Source organism: Rhinatrema bivittatum, chromosome 2 (assembly GCF_901001135.1).
Source record: "Rhinatrema bivittatum chromosome 2, aRhiBiv1.1, whole genome shotgun sequence".
In the NCBI taxonomy this organism is placed as follows: domain Eukaryota; kingdom Metazoa; phylum Chordata; class Amphibia; order Gymnophiona; family Rhinatrematidae; genus Rhinatrema; species Rhinatrema bivittatum.
In genome coordinates this window covers 476,287,810-476,305,275 of record NC_042616.1, presented here as the reverse complement: position 1 = coordinate 476,305,275, position 17,466 = coordinate 476,287,810, and positions in this window count along the sequence as shown.

The following is a 17,466-nucleotide window of genomic DNA, read 5'->3' as shown; positions in this document are numbered from 1 at the left end:
CTAGGTATTTATTCACTCAGTCATGATTATTTTTCATGTAAAATATATGCAAGTACATTTATAAAATAGATAGAGAAAGTATGCATTTTCTTGCATTGAAAACATTTGCATATACTGAAACTAAAACATATACTTTCAGAATAGAAATGTGCAGTAGTTTATAAACTGTGCAACTTCTGCCACAGAGTTTATTGTTGTGGATGTGGACCCTTGGCCTGAGGTGGTGTTGGCACCACCCATGGGGAATCGCCCATAGGTCCCCACCAGCGGCAGGAGGCAAGGTCAAACAGGAAGCAGAGGCCAACTGGAGCTTCACCAATACCAGCTCTTGTTCCCCGCCTGTTGAGCCCTTGGGTACCGGGGCTGGCTGGAATTAGGTCGGCCTCTGCATGGTTCATCCCAGAGAGAGAGACCAAGGCAGGGTGCCAGGAAGCAGTGGAGATGCAGGATTCAAAGAGAGAGGCTGGATACAAAGTCTGGACTGACTGGAGCAGAGACAATGCAGTTGGAGACTAAATCAAGTCCGGACTGCAAGTCAGAAAGAGCTGAAGATGAGGCTGGATTCCAAAGTTCCGACAGACTAAAGCAGGCAGCTCAGTTAGGAACAAGATTAAGTTTGGACTGCAGGTCAGGCAGAAGCCTAAGACAAGGACAGGTCCAAGCAAGAAGTCAGGGCAAGCGGCTAGAGACTAGGTCAGGTTCAAGTGGAAGTCAGGGCAGGCGGCTGGAGACAAGGTCAGGTTCAAGCGAGTGTCAAAGCCAGGGAGATCTATCCATAGGGTAGAAGGAACAGGAAGCTGGAACAGGTACTGGAGCAGAAACAGGTACTGAAATGCTGGAACAGGTACTGGAACAGGAACAGGTACAGGAACAGGAACAGGAACTGGAATGAACAGCAATGAAACAAACGACAGGAAGCATGGGGACCTGTTGTCTGTTGCATCTGTCAGTCGCAGATGGCTGTGACCGCTCTGCCTTACCTCTTTTTCTCCCCTTTCTCTCTCTTTGGGCAAGTTGGCTGCTTTCGGTGCCGAGTGCCAAGGGTCTTGGCGTTTCCAAACCAGCATGGGCGTACCCAACCGCCATGCTCACTCCCGTGGCCTCCTAGGGCGCGAGCGTGCACATCTCCTACGTTCTAATGCATGTCATGGTGGGAACCTCAGGGGTGGCCCCACTGCATGACGTCAGTATCTCTGGGTATATCTAGCCTCTGCTTTCACTACTACCTTGAGTTAGCAAGGACTTCGGTTTAAGCTACTCTGACCGCTCTAAGCTGCACGCTTAGATGCTGCTTCACTCCAAGGGCCTCGCTCCAGTAGAAGCTCAAGATACCCGCTCCTCGGGGGTCTCTCACTTCCAACTACCCTTCGGTGTCCTCTCTAACTAGACAACTGCTCCTCAGGGGTCTTTCTCTCTTTTCTACATTTCAGGATATCGAACCATCGGGTACTCGCTCCTCGAGGGCCTACCAGCCATTATATCCTGCACCACGGACCTTCGGTCCCAACTTTCCACCATCAGGAAGACGCCATTATTCCTGTGAGTACTTCTATGATCCGGTGCTCCAGCTCCACCTACCAGCTGCGATGTTACCTGCACTGCGGGTTTCCGCCTACTGTGAAACATCTGGGTGAGACTTCATATCTGAGCCTGTTGAACATACTGGCACTTCTGGGATCAGTGCCTTACCTTCCTGCTTTACCATCTATCTACAAGCAGTACAATAAAGCCTCTATCCATACTGTGTCTGCTATCTGAGTTCAGCCTATCGCAGTGGTTCCCCACGGGGCCCCTCCCCATGGGTGGAGTCATCTCCATTGCGACCAAGGGTCCACAATGCCACAAACACAACATTGCCAAGGTGAAGTCTGAATGGCGAGGACCACCTTATATATGGAGAATGAAAGACGCCATCATCCGGGGCCATGGGAGGCTTTCCCTCCGTGGTCTCTTTAAGGCCAGGGAAGGCGCATGTGTGCTTAAGGCGGACAGGCCAAAAACTAAGAGGTGGCGTCGTCTCCCCACAACGCACATGGGGAGACCTGACCGGGACCGGAGGAGACCGCAGCAGCACTGGAAGGGCCTGAGAGCACAGGTGGAGCACGAGTGCATAAGGGGCTGCCTACCGCTGCCAGGGAAGATGGGCCCGGACCAGGACCCAGATGTCGGGGGTGAGTGGGAAATGCAAAATTTATAAAACATTAGCATTAATCTCCATGCATCCACTTATGTATGCAAATGCTGTACCACAGGCAGGTTTGAAAGTTAGGTTCCTTGGGGGAATCTTTAAAAATCTGCACAGAAGTGTAAAGTATAAGGGCACTTTACATCAATTGTCAAACTTCAAAATTACATGCATACATGTTAACTCCTCGGCAGCCCCACCTTCTGGAACTCCTCTATTTTATGTTTGTAAAGCAGGGGCAGCTCAAGGTAAGCTGCTGCCTGAGGCAAGGGGTGATTTTGTGCTCGCCTCCCCCCACCCAAAGCACAGCATGGCACATGTCAAATTATAAAGAGGGGCAAGGGAGTGGGGGTCTCTTTGTAATCAGGTCCTTTCAGTGATTTTAAATTCCGCAGAAGGGAGAAAGCAAGGGCCTGAGTTCCCAGTGAAGTGACATATAGAGGGTCGGAGATAGTACTATTTCTAGGAAGTTGGCAACCCTGCCACACTCCCTAAGATCTGCCTTCCACCTCTTCCCCCTGCATTTTCCCCCTGGAAAAGTGGGAGATGGGTGAATGGTGGCGATCGGTGCATGGTTCACTTTCTGCGGGCCAATGCAAGGGCATTCGGCAGCCTAGGTGAACTTTACAGCCTTGTGCCTGTGCCACCCTAGCTCTCCCCACACACAATTAAATTGCCTCTATTTATAATAACCAATTTTACATGACAAAGGACATTCAAAGTATAGTTTTCTAAGATAAAAATATCACAATAGCATGTATATTATTTTGGCATGTATTGCTGTGGCGCCAACCAGAAAATCCTGTAGTAAAGCAAAACACACACGTGGCGTGCATATGGTATTAGGCCTATTGTAATGCATATTGGGTGTGGACTTCATTCTCAGAAAGCCCAAAGCAAGCTGAAATACATTTACAATATAGTAAACCTCCCATACTAAAAGAGCACTAACTGCTAGCACTCAAACAGTAAAAACCTTACGGGCGGATTTTAAATGCCCTGCTCACGTAAATCCGCCCGGATTTACGTGAGCAGGGCGCTCGCGCGCCGGCGGCCTATTTTGCATAGGCCGCCGGCGCGCGCAGAGCCCTGGGACGAGCGTAAGTCCCGGGCTTTTTCAAAGGGGGCGTGTCGGGGGCGGGGCCAAATGACGCAGCATTTTGGGGGCGGGGCACGGTGTTTCGAGGGGCGGGACCGGGGGCGTGGCGCCGGCCCAGGGGCGTGGTTGAGGCCTCCGGACCAGCCCCCGGGTCGGATGATGGCGCGCCAGCAGTCCGCTGGCACGCGTAGATTTACGTCTGCTTCTAGCAGGCGTAAATCAAGGGACAAAGGTAAGGGGGGGTTTATATAGGGCCGGGGGGGGGGTTAGGTAGGGGAAGGGAGGGGAAGGTGAGGGGAGGGCGAAAGAAAGTTTCCCTCCGAGGCCGCTCCGATTTCGGAGCGGCCTCGGAGGGAACGGAGGCAGGCTGTGCGGCTCGGCGCGCGCAGGCTGCCCAAAATCGGCAGCCTTGCACGCGCCGATCCAGGATTTTATAAGATATGCGCGGCTATGCGCGTATCTTATAAAATCCAGCGTACTTTTGTTTGCGCCTGCTGCGCGAACAAAAGTATGCGATCGCGCTCTTTTTTAAAATCTACCCCTTAACTATAAAAAGAAAACACTGAAAATATTACACCAGGCCCTAAATACCAACATACCTCCTATTAGGGAAACACAACAAGTCAGCCTACTATAGATCTCTATGCAAACTGCACATTAGCAAAATATCTCACCTAAGTCACACAGGCAGAACATAGACAGACCCTCACCAAATGCAGAATAAAGGGACCATAAAGTATAAACAGAAACATGTAGACATGTATACACTGAATACTGCAACAAGCCAGACTGAATTCAGTGCAACAATGTAAAAATAGAAATACCGTTGCTCAAAACAATAAAATCAAGGAATATAAACAATCATAATAGTTAAACCATTTTATTAAAAAGAATATATATTTCAAAACACTTGATGAATAGAATAACATACAATATTTAAAATTGCATATAAAAATTAGAATAACATTTCCAAACACCAATAAAATATTTCAAAATAGCAGACATATCAAATAGCATGCAATAATTACAATTAGTAAGAATTTAACAATTCTCACTTTCCATATCTGAGAACTTTTGATTTCCAGTCTCCTTGAGATTTCCGTGGATAAGTGGGATTTGGGCAGGGAGGAGGAACTCTATCCTCGCTGTCTCACACACATGTTTAATCACAATCACACACACACACTCACATACACATAGATGTTCTCATACATGCTCTCACCCACACACCCATCCACTCTCTAACACAGACACTCAAAAAGAGATGCTGACACACTTGTTCTTTCATACTCACAGATGCTCTTTTTACTTGATCTTTCACACACACACACACACACACACATATGCACACATACTCTTTCATACAACACAGATACTCTCTCACACTTGCACTTTCACACAGACAATACATGCTCTCTTATACATACACATTCTCGCCTACACACAAAAGCTCTTTCACACAGAGATGCTCTTTCACACACAATCATATGCTCTCTCACATATGCAGATGCTCTCAAATATACACATAATCACACACATATAGAAGCCCCTAACATAATCAGGCTCAGTATCCTTTTTCTGTTTTGTTTGGGGGCAGAATGGAGCTCAGCAGACAACCTAGGCCTCTTATTTTCTTCTGCTGCTCCTGGCCTTTGCTATTCTTCAGCCACCAACAGGTTATGCTCCTCTGGTAGTCCACAAGGACTTTATTAATCTTTAGCCACCAGCAGATTGGGCTGCTCCAGCAGCCACTGGGCAGGTTGGGTTCCAATGGCACCACTGGGTCTCTTCTTTTATATCAGCCTGCACGCAGGACCCCTCCTTAAATTCCACAAGTGGGTTGGGCCTCTTCTCTTCTTCCCCCTTTCTTTTGGCCCACAGGATTTGGGAACCCTGAGGCTCCTTAACTTTGTGACTTATAGCTGGGAGAGGCAGTAGCCAGAGGAGTTTTTGTTTTTTTGGGGGGGGGCACATTTTGCTGCTCCAAAATTTTGCTGCCTGAGGCCACCACTGCCTCACACTGCCTAATGAAAGGATGGCCCCTACCCATGGCAAAATCAACACGTCCTACTCAAAAGCCAACATTGCTTATTCACCAATCACTGTCACCCCTCCCTCTCCCCTGAGACCATTCTCTCTCTTGCTGTCAGTCACTCACTGTCACTCCCTCCCCCAGACCAATCTCTCTCTTGCTCTCAGTCACTGTTACCTTCTTCCCTAAAACCAGTCTCCTCTCTCTCTGATCAGTCACTATGTCACCTCCTGTCCCCAGAGCAGTCTCTCTTGTCTCTCTCGTCAGTCATGTTCACTCCCTTTCCCCAGACCAGTGCTGCTGTGGCTCTCCCGTCCAGCTCAGTTTGCGATCCTGCAGCCACACCTACCTCCCTCCCTGAGACTACTCAAGGCAATGAAGGAAGGCATTGGAATCCTGCTGAGCTCCTTCATCTCTTCAGGCCCCCTGCCAAGCCACCACTGAGCAAGGGGAACTTCACTCTTGCCTGGGAACTAAAGCTGAGTGCAATGAAATGCCGGCACACCACTCACCAACTCTTTAAAAATAATAATGGGTCTGTGCTGCAGCCTTTGCTTTTTCTTTTTTTTTTTTTAACTTACTTATCCCACTGGGACAGGCACTCAGGAAGCAAATGGCATCGTGAGTTGAGCATGGCAGAACGAACAAAGGAGGTACCAGTTGTGCCCAGGACTGGTGCAAAGGTATTTGGCACCCTAGGCAAACCTTACAGTCTGGCACCCTCTCCCCATACACAATTTTAAATTATGCATTTATAAGATATTTTACATGAAAAATGACATTCTGAGGTAAAATTAATATACAAGTTATTGTGATAATTCCATGCACTGTTGTGATGCCAACAAGAAAACTTTGCATCTTGGAATTCATATGGCATCATACCTATTGTGATATATTTCAGCATGGTCCTCCCATATCAACACAGTACTATTTGCCAATACTCAAAGAATAACAACCCCACCTATGAAAAAGAATACCACAAATATTATACCAGAATCTAAAATATCAATAAACCTCCTATCAGGAAAACAGAACAGGCCAAGCTACTACAGATCCCTACAGAGAAACCACATATTAAAAGAATGCTTCATCTCAGTCTTTGCATGCAGAACACAAACCCTCACCAAATACAGAATAAAGCCACATAAAGCATAAATAGAAATGTGCAGACAAAAACTGAACTGTAAAATGCATCACACCAGACTCTATACAGTGTAACAATGTAAAAACACAAATTTCACCATTCCTCATGAAACAAATCAATAAAATCAAGATATATAAATCATTAATCATAATTATAAAATCATACAAATAAACTAATTTCAAAACAGCTGATGAATAGAATATCCAATAATTAAAGACTCATGCAAATTTTGAAAGCTTTACCAAACACCAATAAAATATTTCAAACAGCAAACACATCACATACTATCCAATAAATAAAATGGTAGTCAATCAAGAAAAATTAACTTAAAAAGCCACCTTTACGTACCCTCTCCAGCAGTTCTCCTACTCCTTTCCCTTGCAGGCCACACCAGAAGCAGCAGTAGCTGCTGAAGCTGTCCTCATAGTACTCTTCCTTAGGGACCACAACCAGTCTCTTCTCTCTCTCACACACACACACCAGTCACACCCTCAGGACCAGTTTCTGTCTCTCACACACCAATCATCTCCCCAACCAGTCTCTCTCTCTCTCTCTCACACACACACACAAGCACACACATACCAGTCATCTCCCTGATCAGTCTTCCTCACACATACACATGTCACCTCTCTGGCCAGTCTCTCTCAATCACACACATGCTCTCTCTATTTCACTTACACACAAGCTCTCAATCACACACATGTTCTATCTCACTTACAAACAGGCACAATCATACACATGTCCTCTCTCACAGCCACAAGCCAGCCAAAAGCATACTCCATCTCTCTCGCACACACACATTGACACACACAAGCACCATCCCTGATTCACATATACACCACACACATACAGAAGCACCCTCCCTGTCTCACATACACATTAAACTCTCACAGAAGCACCTTGCTTTCAGACTTGCATGAGTTTTCACTTTTACTAAAAGTGAAAAAGATGCTCCCAACCATTAAATAAGAAAACTACATTCCTATCAGAAGGCGAAATGACACCCTTCCTTCAGGTTCTATCCTCCCAAGAGACAGCCACCCATACCCATACAGCTTCTCTTGTTTTACACTTTCAGGCAATAAAGCAAGTGTCTTTCTTCAAACTAACAGTCATATGATTATTCATTTGGGAGATATGGAACAGAAAGACATCCTTAGTCAGCTTCCTTTTGAAATGGGAAGATTCCAGTCTTAGAGCCTCATTTCGCAAGGAGTTACTGCACACGATAACAGCTGTTATCATGATTTGCAAATGCAAATTTCTAATTTGGTATTCAGGGGGGCAGAGCTGGGGTGGAGCATATGTAAAGCAGGACACAGTTATCATGTGCAGTGAAACAGCTGCAACCCTGTCATATGAGAGAGAGAGAGAGAGAGAGAGAGAGAGAGAGAGAGAGAGAGAGAGAGAGAGAGAGAGAGAGAGAGAGAGAGAGAGAGAGAGACTTCCTACAATGCCTATGCCCTAGACAAGTATTTGTATCCCTATGGGAGGGCCACCTAGTAACTCGAGGTGGGGATTAGGTATGAGCGTAGGGGGTTGGGGGCCGCTTTCGCATTCAACATGAGACCTACGGAAAGAACAGTGGTCTCTAGTGAAGATTTTCTGGCCGTCGGAGTGAGGACACTCACTCCAAGAAAAGATTTGGGCAACGTTCTCTCTACCTGGGCAACAACAAGCTAGGTTGAGAGAACGTTGCCCAAATCTCTTCTTGGAGTGAGTTTCCTCACTCCGACGGCCAGAAAATCTTCACTAGAGACCACCGTTCTTTCCGTAGGTCTCATGTTGAATGCGAAAGTGGCCCCCAACCCCCTACGCTCATACCTAATCCCCACCTCGAGTTACTAGGTGGCCCTTCCATAGGGATACAAATACTTGTCTAGGGCATAGGCATTTTAGGAAGGCTCTCTCTCTTTCTCTCTCTCTCCCCACCTTCACAGGCTGCTGGGAACATCGTGGACCACAATAAAACAACCAATGAATCATCGTGGTGCACGATGTTTTCACGATTTGCGACTCCAGTTCCGCGAATGGCGAAAACATTGCATGCGGCAATGTTTCCCCACTGCACAAAAAATGCCTTATTTGCATAGGACACGCCCCCTCATGCGTTACCACTGCGATATTGGAAAATGAGGCCCTTAGTCATTTAAAAATATACATTTTCTAAAGGCTTAAGAAAAAAAAAAAGCAAAACTGTTTCAGATTGGAACTATTCTAGTCTTCATGCTTAAATTATGCTTCAAAAAAAAAACCCACCTGGCATCAGTATCTGAAATTTGTGATTTTGCTGAGATGAATATTTTAAATACTTTAATTTTTTTTGCTTTAGTATTTGTTTCTACCCACTTTAAATTAAATTTTATTTTCCAGAAGAGGGATACTTAAAATTCAGTAATTTCATCTTTCATCCAACTTTTCAAAAGTTGCGCTACCAGCACAAAAGTTGAGGTATATGTATTATCACATTTCATTTTTTTAAACTGGCAGATTCCTTTCTCACATACACACACACACAGAGAAGCACCCTCCCTATCTCACATACATGAAACACCTTCCCTGTCTCAAACACAGAAGCACCATTCCTTTCTCACATACACACTACATACACACAAACAAATGCACCATTCCTTTCTCACATCACATACAACCCACATACACCCACACAGAAACACACACACACACACAGAAAGAAGATTGTCGCAGCCGGAGACTTCGGCCATGTGATCAGCTAGACCGGCCCACCAGGGAAAGCCCAATCCCCCGATAGGCCAATCTGCCCCTGGCGCCGGTGGCCTTCAGCCCCTACAATGTGACAGCGGCTACTGGTGCCATTGCTTGGCCCCTGTCACATGGTAGGGGCTAAAGGTCACTGGCGCCATTTTGGTTAGTGGCAGCCGAGGCCCTGGGAGCTGTAGATCACTCCCGGGCCCTCCGCTGGACCACCAGGGGGGAGTTGGGAGGGTGGCACTGGGGGGAGGCAGGGCGAGTTGGGGGCTGGCAGAATTTTGAAAGGGCACTTTTTGCCCTTACAAAATTCTGCCGCCTGCTACGGCACCCCCTAAGTCTCGGTGCGCTAGGCACAGGCCTAGCTCACCTAGTGGTTCCTCCGGCCCTGGTTGTGCCATCATGTCAGCCCTGCTGCATGCTCACTGAAGATCTACAGCTCAAGGCAGGCACAAACCGGTGAGCCTGTCCACTGCAGTGATGAGGAATGCTGCCTGCCTGATTCTGGTTTTTAAATGTGTGTGTGCATGCTCTGAGTTCATGTGAGGTACTGAGGCAGAAGCTACAGGGCAGTTTGGGGGACAGGCATTTTTGCCGCCTCAAAATTCTACCATCTGAAACGAGCGCCTCACCCTGTCTCCTTATAAAGCCATCCCTGATGCAAAGTTACATTCAATGTACGCTACACATGTAACTTTATGTGTAGAATGGCAGCATTCTTTAAAGCTTTATTAAACACTGTAATATGCTGGTCTTTTTTCTATTAATACTCTTTCTACTTTGCGCTTTATTTTAAACTGTCTTATTTTGTTATTCTGCTGTGTGTTTCTGTATCCCTGTCAACATAATGCTAACATCATTAGATGACTACCTATCATGTGATCCTGGAATTGGCACGCTTTTTGTAAAACCTTTATTTAACTCCTCTGTGCCACTTGCTATATCCATATGCTGTTCAAATAAGCCATGTACCATAGCTTCTTGAGGTGAGGTCTCCTTTTCACATAGGTTCTTGTATACAGTTCCATTATTATTATTATTATTATTTATTTATTGAATTTTTCAAATAATATACAGAACGAAAGTTCTAGAATATGACATCATAAATCAGGATTAACAATATAAAGAAACAAATATAAATAAAAAATGCTAGTTTATAGGAAATTAAGGGGGTCATTTACCAGATGGATCGCACGCGATAAGGGACGTTTTGCACGCAAAAAGTCCCTTATCGCATGTGATACCAAGATGGGGGTGGAGTCAGCCCCAGAAGAGGAGGAGTTGGGATGTCACCAGGGCCGACTCCGCGAAGACGCCATGGATGACGAAAAGGTAAGGGCCTTTTTGCGTCCTACTTGGCGCCAAATAGCTACACCTTCTATGGTGGCGCTATTGGGTGTGAAACCAGCAGCGATCTCACTGAGTCAGTGCGATCGCTTCCGGTTAGCACAGGACCATTCCCCCCCCCATTTCGGCCCCCGCCCCTCATTACCTAAAGTATTGCAGGCCTGCGATACTTTAGAAAATGAGGCCGAAAGAGACCAAAATGTAGTTAAAGCAGAGATACTAGGAAAATACGAACTTGTAAATTTACATATTGCTTCAAAATTAACCAGTGCCTTTAAACTTAATGCCATCCTTCCCTTGGAGTTTGATTAGAGTGGGAGTCGAGATACACTCGCAGTTGTTCAGGTTCTCTGAATATATATCTTGAATTCTGATGGATAATCAAGCAATAGCATGGGTAGTGGAGCATATACTTAGCCCCTCTCACTAGAACTTCCTCTCTCATAGCTATAAATCTTCTCATTTTTATCTGCATATTCTTGGTTTTATCTGGAAAAACCTTTAATGGATATCCATAAAATTTTTGATGCTGATTACGAAAAAAAGTTCTCAAGATTAAGTGCCTCATTTTCTAAAGTATTGCAGGCTTGTGATACTTTAGGTAATGAGGGGCAGGGGCCGAAACTGGGGGGGCGGTCCTGCGCTAGCCGGCAGCGATCGCACCACCGTGGTGTGATCGTTGCCGGTTTCGCACCCAATAGCGCCACCATAGAAGGTTTAGCTATTGGGCATGAAGTAGGATGCGAAAAGGCCCTTACCTTTTCATCATCCGTGGCATCTTCGTTGAGTCGGCCTCGGTGATGCCCCAACTCCTCCTCTTATAGGGCCGACTCCGCCCCCATCTTGGTATCGCACACGATAAGGGACTTTTCACGTGCGAAACGTCCCTTATCGCATGCGATCCGTCTGGTAAATAACCCCCTAAGTCTCTATCTGACGAAGTAGCGAACTCCACAAAAAGGGTAGCTCTTTCTTTTCTTCCACAATTAACTCATGGGATTTATCCAATATAGATGTCAAATCAAACGAGACATTCTCCTTCTCGTCCTGTTCTTGGTTCTTCCCTTTATCAACTTGAGGTAAATAGTATATTCTAACAATTGTTGGCATTGCCTGTTCAGGGATTTTAAGTATATTCTGTAAATAACTCTTAAACAGTTCCCAATGTGCAAGTAATCTAAGCTTAGGGAAATTGACTATTCTTAAGTTGTTTCTTCTTAAGTAATTTTCAAGATTTTCCATTTTTATCATCTGAAGATTTTCAGATTTGATCAAGTTTCCTTGAATTTTTTTCCAACTCTGCCACCTTTTGTTCAACTCCAGTGATAGAGGATTCAATTTTTTCAACTCTATTTTCTATATTCTGATATTTTTCAATACTTTCTTTCACTAATAATGTCAATGCTGTTATCGACTTTTCCATAGATGATATAGCCTTCAAGATTTCTGCAAGAGTTACTTTAGTTGGATTAAGTTCAGAGACTTCATATACTACTCGTATTTCCCCTTTTCCCCTGCTCTCCTCCAAGGGCTCACCCCTTCCCTCAGCTCGATGCTGTGCTTCATCTGCCCATCCCCTGGAGCCTGTTGACTTCAAGCTCTCCTAAGGCAGTGTACGTCCGTCACTCCTTCTCTGGGTGCCTTCCTCTGAAGCTGTTTTTTCCTCCAGCAGAGCAGCTGAAATCAGCTCAGGTCCCATAGTCCCGAGCGAAGGATCCGGTGTGGTTGGCGTGCCTGGGCTCAATGATGTCTCAGAGGCCAGGTGGCTCAGCATGTGCTCTCTGCTGAAACCGCCAACGGCCCCTCCCTCTGGCAATGATTGCACTAGTCTGGCAAAAACCTCCTCGATCTGGGGCTGCCTTGTAGTTGGAATCAGAATTGAGGTAAATTCTCTTATTTTTGCTTTGCGCTTCATGTGTGGCATTATTACCACCAAAAGTTTCAAGGAAATAAGTAAATTCAGGAGATTTTTAGCAAAGCAAAAAAGTAAGCTCCGCAGCTCGGCATTTGCCGTTCATTCGTCAGCGGCCATCTTGCTCCCTCTCAGTTCCATTATTAAGTAGTATAAGTTTAATTGCCATGTTTTGTCCATTCTAAATAATAGTTTCTCTGATACAGTTTATGAAACACACTCTATGTCAGAAGATCATGAATACCAGTTGTTTTTTAATTGATTCTCTAATGAAGCTATTAAAAGTATACATTTTGAATAGCTTATAAGGACTATGCACTTTAATTCATTGCTAAGCCAATTTGTTGGTACTCATGGAAATAAACTATACATGTGTACTGTTAAAACATGAAATTTGACTAAAAATAGCTAAGATACAGAAAATATTTGTTCTAAAAGAGTTTTTCTGGTGTTCTTTTTTTTTAATAGGGGAAAAGAACAAATCTTTAAGGAAAGTATTTGATATTCATGGATAATTCAAATGAATATTCTGCACATTAAAAAATAGTATACAAACAGTTCTTATTCATCTTCCTCAATGTGATTTATTTTCTAGAAACTTTGCTAGTTCAGAAAAATGTCATAATCTTTACTAAAGTTTATTCTCTTTAGACATAACATAGCATTCTATAACATTTTTATGGTAATGTGAAATACAATTATGTATTTATCTGGATGACAGCTAACTTTGCAACAAGCTAGTGTTGTAATGTACCACAAGAAAAGTAACTCAGAATTCTGAATTTCTGTTATGAGCATCACCATCTGTATTATGTTCTTTGGCAGATGTAACAACAGATGTAGCCTGGCAGGGGAAATAAGCAAATCAGTTATTAATACAAGGCATGTTGCTCATAAGCATCATTCTATAAACAGTAGTAATGTATTAAAAGCATGCTAGAAGCTTTAGAGCTTGCTATCAATATGTTAAGAATGGAGTTACAACAATGGACCACATTCTAGAAACATTAAACCAACATAGAACTCTCACATAGGCCTTTTTCTTTCCATAGATATAGATTTCTCACTGACCCTGCATCATTGATGCTTATGAATGCCTTTCATATACACTGAATAATCAAATTTCACTAGCCCTGAACTTTCCTAAGAGATAAAGTCTTCACTAGCACTGGCATGACTGGAGTTAGCAGTAACTTAATAGCTTTCACACTCCCTAAGGTACTGATTTTCCATTGGCTTTTGAACTCCCTTTGATACCATAATTCACTGGCCTTGTCAGTTCCCAAATACCAAGATGCTGATTCATCAAATTGATAGAGTGCAAATTAGTGCAAACTATAACTTGGGTTCTGCTACTCTAGTAAGATTATAATTTTTTTATTGCAGATGAATGTGTCAGCTGGTGTAAAAATAAAGAGGATTGACTCAGTTCATATGCAATTGCAAAACATTTCACTATCACTGTGCCAGTACAATTTGTATACTGTGTATAACTAGAGCCAGTGAATAAATCCCTTTTCATCATGCTGCAAAGCGACACTGAGCACTGTGCTCCTTGAGGAGTCAGCAGTTTTTGCAGCAGAATGCAAACAAGATTTTCTGGATTTCCAAACTTGGAGATTTTGTTTACATTGAGCAATAGTGCTGCTGAGGATGTCCAAAGCTCTTACATTTTCTGAGCAAAAGCAGAAAGAAAATTTCAGAGAAAGAAGTGGAAAGATTAATAGAGGAAATAACCATGCGTGAATCTAAAGTCTTTTATCAGACTTTCCAGAAAACAAGGTTGACAATCAAAATGTCATAATGAAAAGAATTATTGATTGCTCAAATGTCCCACAATTGGAAATAAGGAGTTTAGCTGACTTCAGAGAATAGTAAAAAGTGGAAAAGAAAGGATAAGTTAACACAAAATAAAGGGAAGTGCAGAGGACTAGAGGGAGACCCAGCACAATAGTAGAGCTAACTTTGCCAGAGAGGCAACTAAAGGCTATAATTGTGCCCAGCCGAACGTCTGAACATAAGAACATAACATTTCTCTTACTGAGTCACAAGAAAGGTCCATCAAGCCCAGTATCCTTTTTCCAACAGTAGCCAACCCAGGTCACAAGTACTTACTTCTTAACAGAGATGTGAATCGTGTCCTCGATCGTCTTAACGATCGATTTCGGCTGGGAGGGGGAGGGAATCGTATTGTTGCCATTTGGGTGCGTAAACTATCGTGAAAAATCGTTAAAATCGTGAGCCGGCACACTAAACCCCCCTAAAACCCACCCCGACTATTTAAATTAAATCCCCCACCCTCCCGAACCCCCCCCCAAATGCTTTAAATTACCTGGGGATCCGGCGGTGGTCCAGAACGGCGGCGGTCCGGAACGGTCCCCTCAATAGAATCGTGTTGTCTTCAGCCGGCGCCATTTTTCAAAATGGCCGCCGCAAAATGGCGGCGGCCATAGACAAAAATGATTCGACGGAGGAGGTCATTCCGGACCCCCGCTGGACTTTTGGCAAGTCTTGTGGGGGTCAGGAGGCCCCCCCAAGCTGGCCAAAAGTTTCCTGGGAGTCCAGCGGGGTTCCGGGAGCGATTTCTTGCCGTGAATCGTTTTCGTACGGAAAATGGTGCCGGCAGGAGATCGACTGCAGGAGGTCGTTCAGCAGGGGTTCCGGACCGCCGCTGAACGACCTCCTGCACTCGATCTCCTGCCGGCGCCATTTTCCGTTCGAAAACGATTTGCGGCAAGAAATCGCTCCCGGAACCCCGCTGGACTCCCAGGAAACTTTTGGCCAGCTTGGGGGGGCCTCCTGACCCCCACAAGACTTGCCAAAAGTCCAGCGGGGGTCCAGAACGACCTCCTCCGTCGAATCATTTTTGTCTATGGCCGCCGCCATTTTGCGGCGGCCATTTTGAAAAATGGCGCCGGCTGAAGACAACACGATTCTATTGAGGGGTCTGTTCCGGACCGCCGCCGTTCTGGACCACCGCCGGATCCCCAGGTAATTTAAAGCATGGGGGGGTTCGGGAGGGTGGGGGATTTAATTTAAAGGGTCGGGGGTGGGTTTTAGGGGGTTTTAGTGTGCCGGTTTTCCTGCCCTCCCCCTTCCCCCGATTTACGATTTTTTAACAATAAATCGGGGGAATTGGTATTGTATCGTGGCCCTAACGATTTTTTGACGATTTAAAATATATCGGACGATATTTTAAATCGTCAAAAAACGATTCACATCCCTACTTCTTAAGATCCCAAAATGTTGATAGATTCCATGCTGCTTATCCCAGGGATAGGCAGTGAATTTCCCCAATCCACCTTACTAATGATTTATGGACTTTTCTTCCAGGAGCTTGTCTAAAACTTTTTTAAACCCAGCTACACTAACAGCTTTCACCACATCATCTGGCAAAGCATTTCAGAGGTGAATCCTGCATTGAGTAAAAAAACATTTTCTCCTATGTGCCTTAAGTAACTTTTCAAGAACATGTTCACTATTGACTCAAGTGTGCTACACTTGAGAGGTGAATGCCCATTTGGTGCTACAAAAAGGAGTTCTGTGAGAACAAAGAAGACTTCAGAAAAGGTATTAGAATTGAGGGGAAATCCTGCCAGGAGAGTAGCTGGGGGCTCCTGAGATCTTGCAATACTGTCTCCCCTACCTTGCAACCAGTCTGATGTCATCACTGGGGTTAGCCAGAACCTTTAAAAACAGCAGTCCTATGAAGGAGTGAAGGGAATCCTGCCAGGAGAAAAGCTGTGGGCTTCCGAGATCTGTCAATGTTGTCTCCCCTACCTTGTGATCAGCTTGATATCACAAGGGACGACCAGAACCTTTAAAAACAGTAGTCCTGGAGTACGCCGAAACCGCATGCCTAAGGGGCTTTTCCCTGTGCAGTTTTTTTCTCTTTGATTGTTTCCACAATATCTATGGGGAAGAAGAGAAAAGGTAGGATGTTGCCTTCTTCAATTTCTCTTTCTGCTTAGGACCCTATGGTTCAGCACGTGCAGAGTGTCTTGCATCCATAATGAATTTTGAGACCTCAATATCATCCGGGATCTCACTGAGTCTAGGCCCAAGTCTGCCACCGCCACTGCCTATTGCAATTGGCCATGATTCTCCTGGGTCTTTGATGGCTGGTGAAGTTCTTGATCAACCTTTACCTAATAGTAGTTTGTAATCACTGCTTCAGATGTTTCCCTTGAGAGTGATTATAATAAGAGTGACTCAAGTGTATCCCATGCGAGAGTTCCTCTTCCTTTTGAGTTTCAAACTTTGGAGGCGTTTTCACTGACTAATGACCTGAATCAGTTTCTCTTCAGGATATATGGTGTTTAATTGCTAAGGTGCAATGTACTATGTCTAATTCTTTGATTCAGGGGCTTAAGATATCACATGATCCCAATGTTAAATTTCAAGAGAATAATATTCTATTATATAATGTTGTTAGTACAATTGGTGTTCCTCAATCACAAGTTACATCATAACAAGAATAGTTTGATTCTACATGCCTATGTTGCACAGTAGATAATCAATTATGGGGAAAAATTAGAGACTTCTTTACTTTCCTGAATCTATACTCTACCCGCTGTTGAATTGTTTAAGAAATATTTGATTGAGATACTGGGTGTCTCTGAGGATTCTATTCCATTGTTCTAAAACACGTATTATATTTTTAAATCTAAGAGAATTGAAATGGAATTGGAGGGAGGAATGGATTCTTTTTCACAAGAAAGTCCTGCTCTGACAGACTTTCTGGAATCATCGACTGATGATATCCCAGTTAGAGCCATTTTATTGGTCTCCTTCTGCAAAGAATTGGAGAAAGACTGGGTTTTTAAGGGATATTTTAGGAATAAAGAATGGTTGTTCTGCAGGCAGAAGATCCAATTACTTCTAGGTGTCTGCCAGGAAATAGAAAGCATAGGAAGCAATTTCTTCCATTCAAGAATGATGTAACTTCTTTAATGGCTGTTTTGTTCTTAAAGTTTCCATGTAAATGTGTGATAACTAATCAGAATAATAGATATATTTT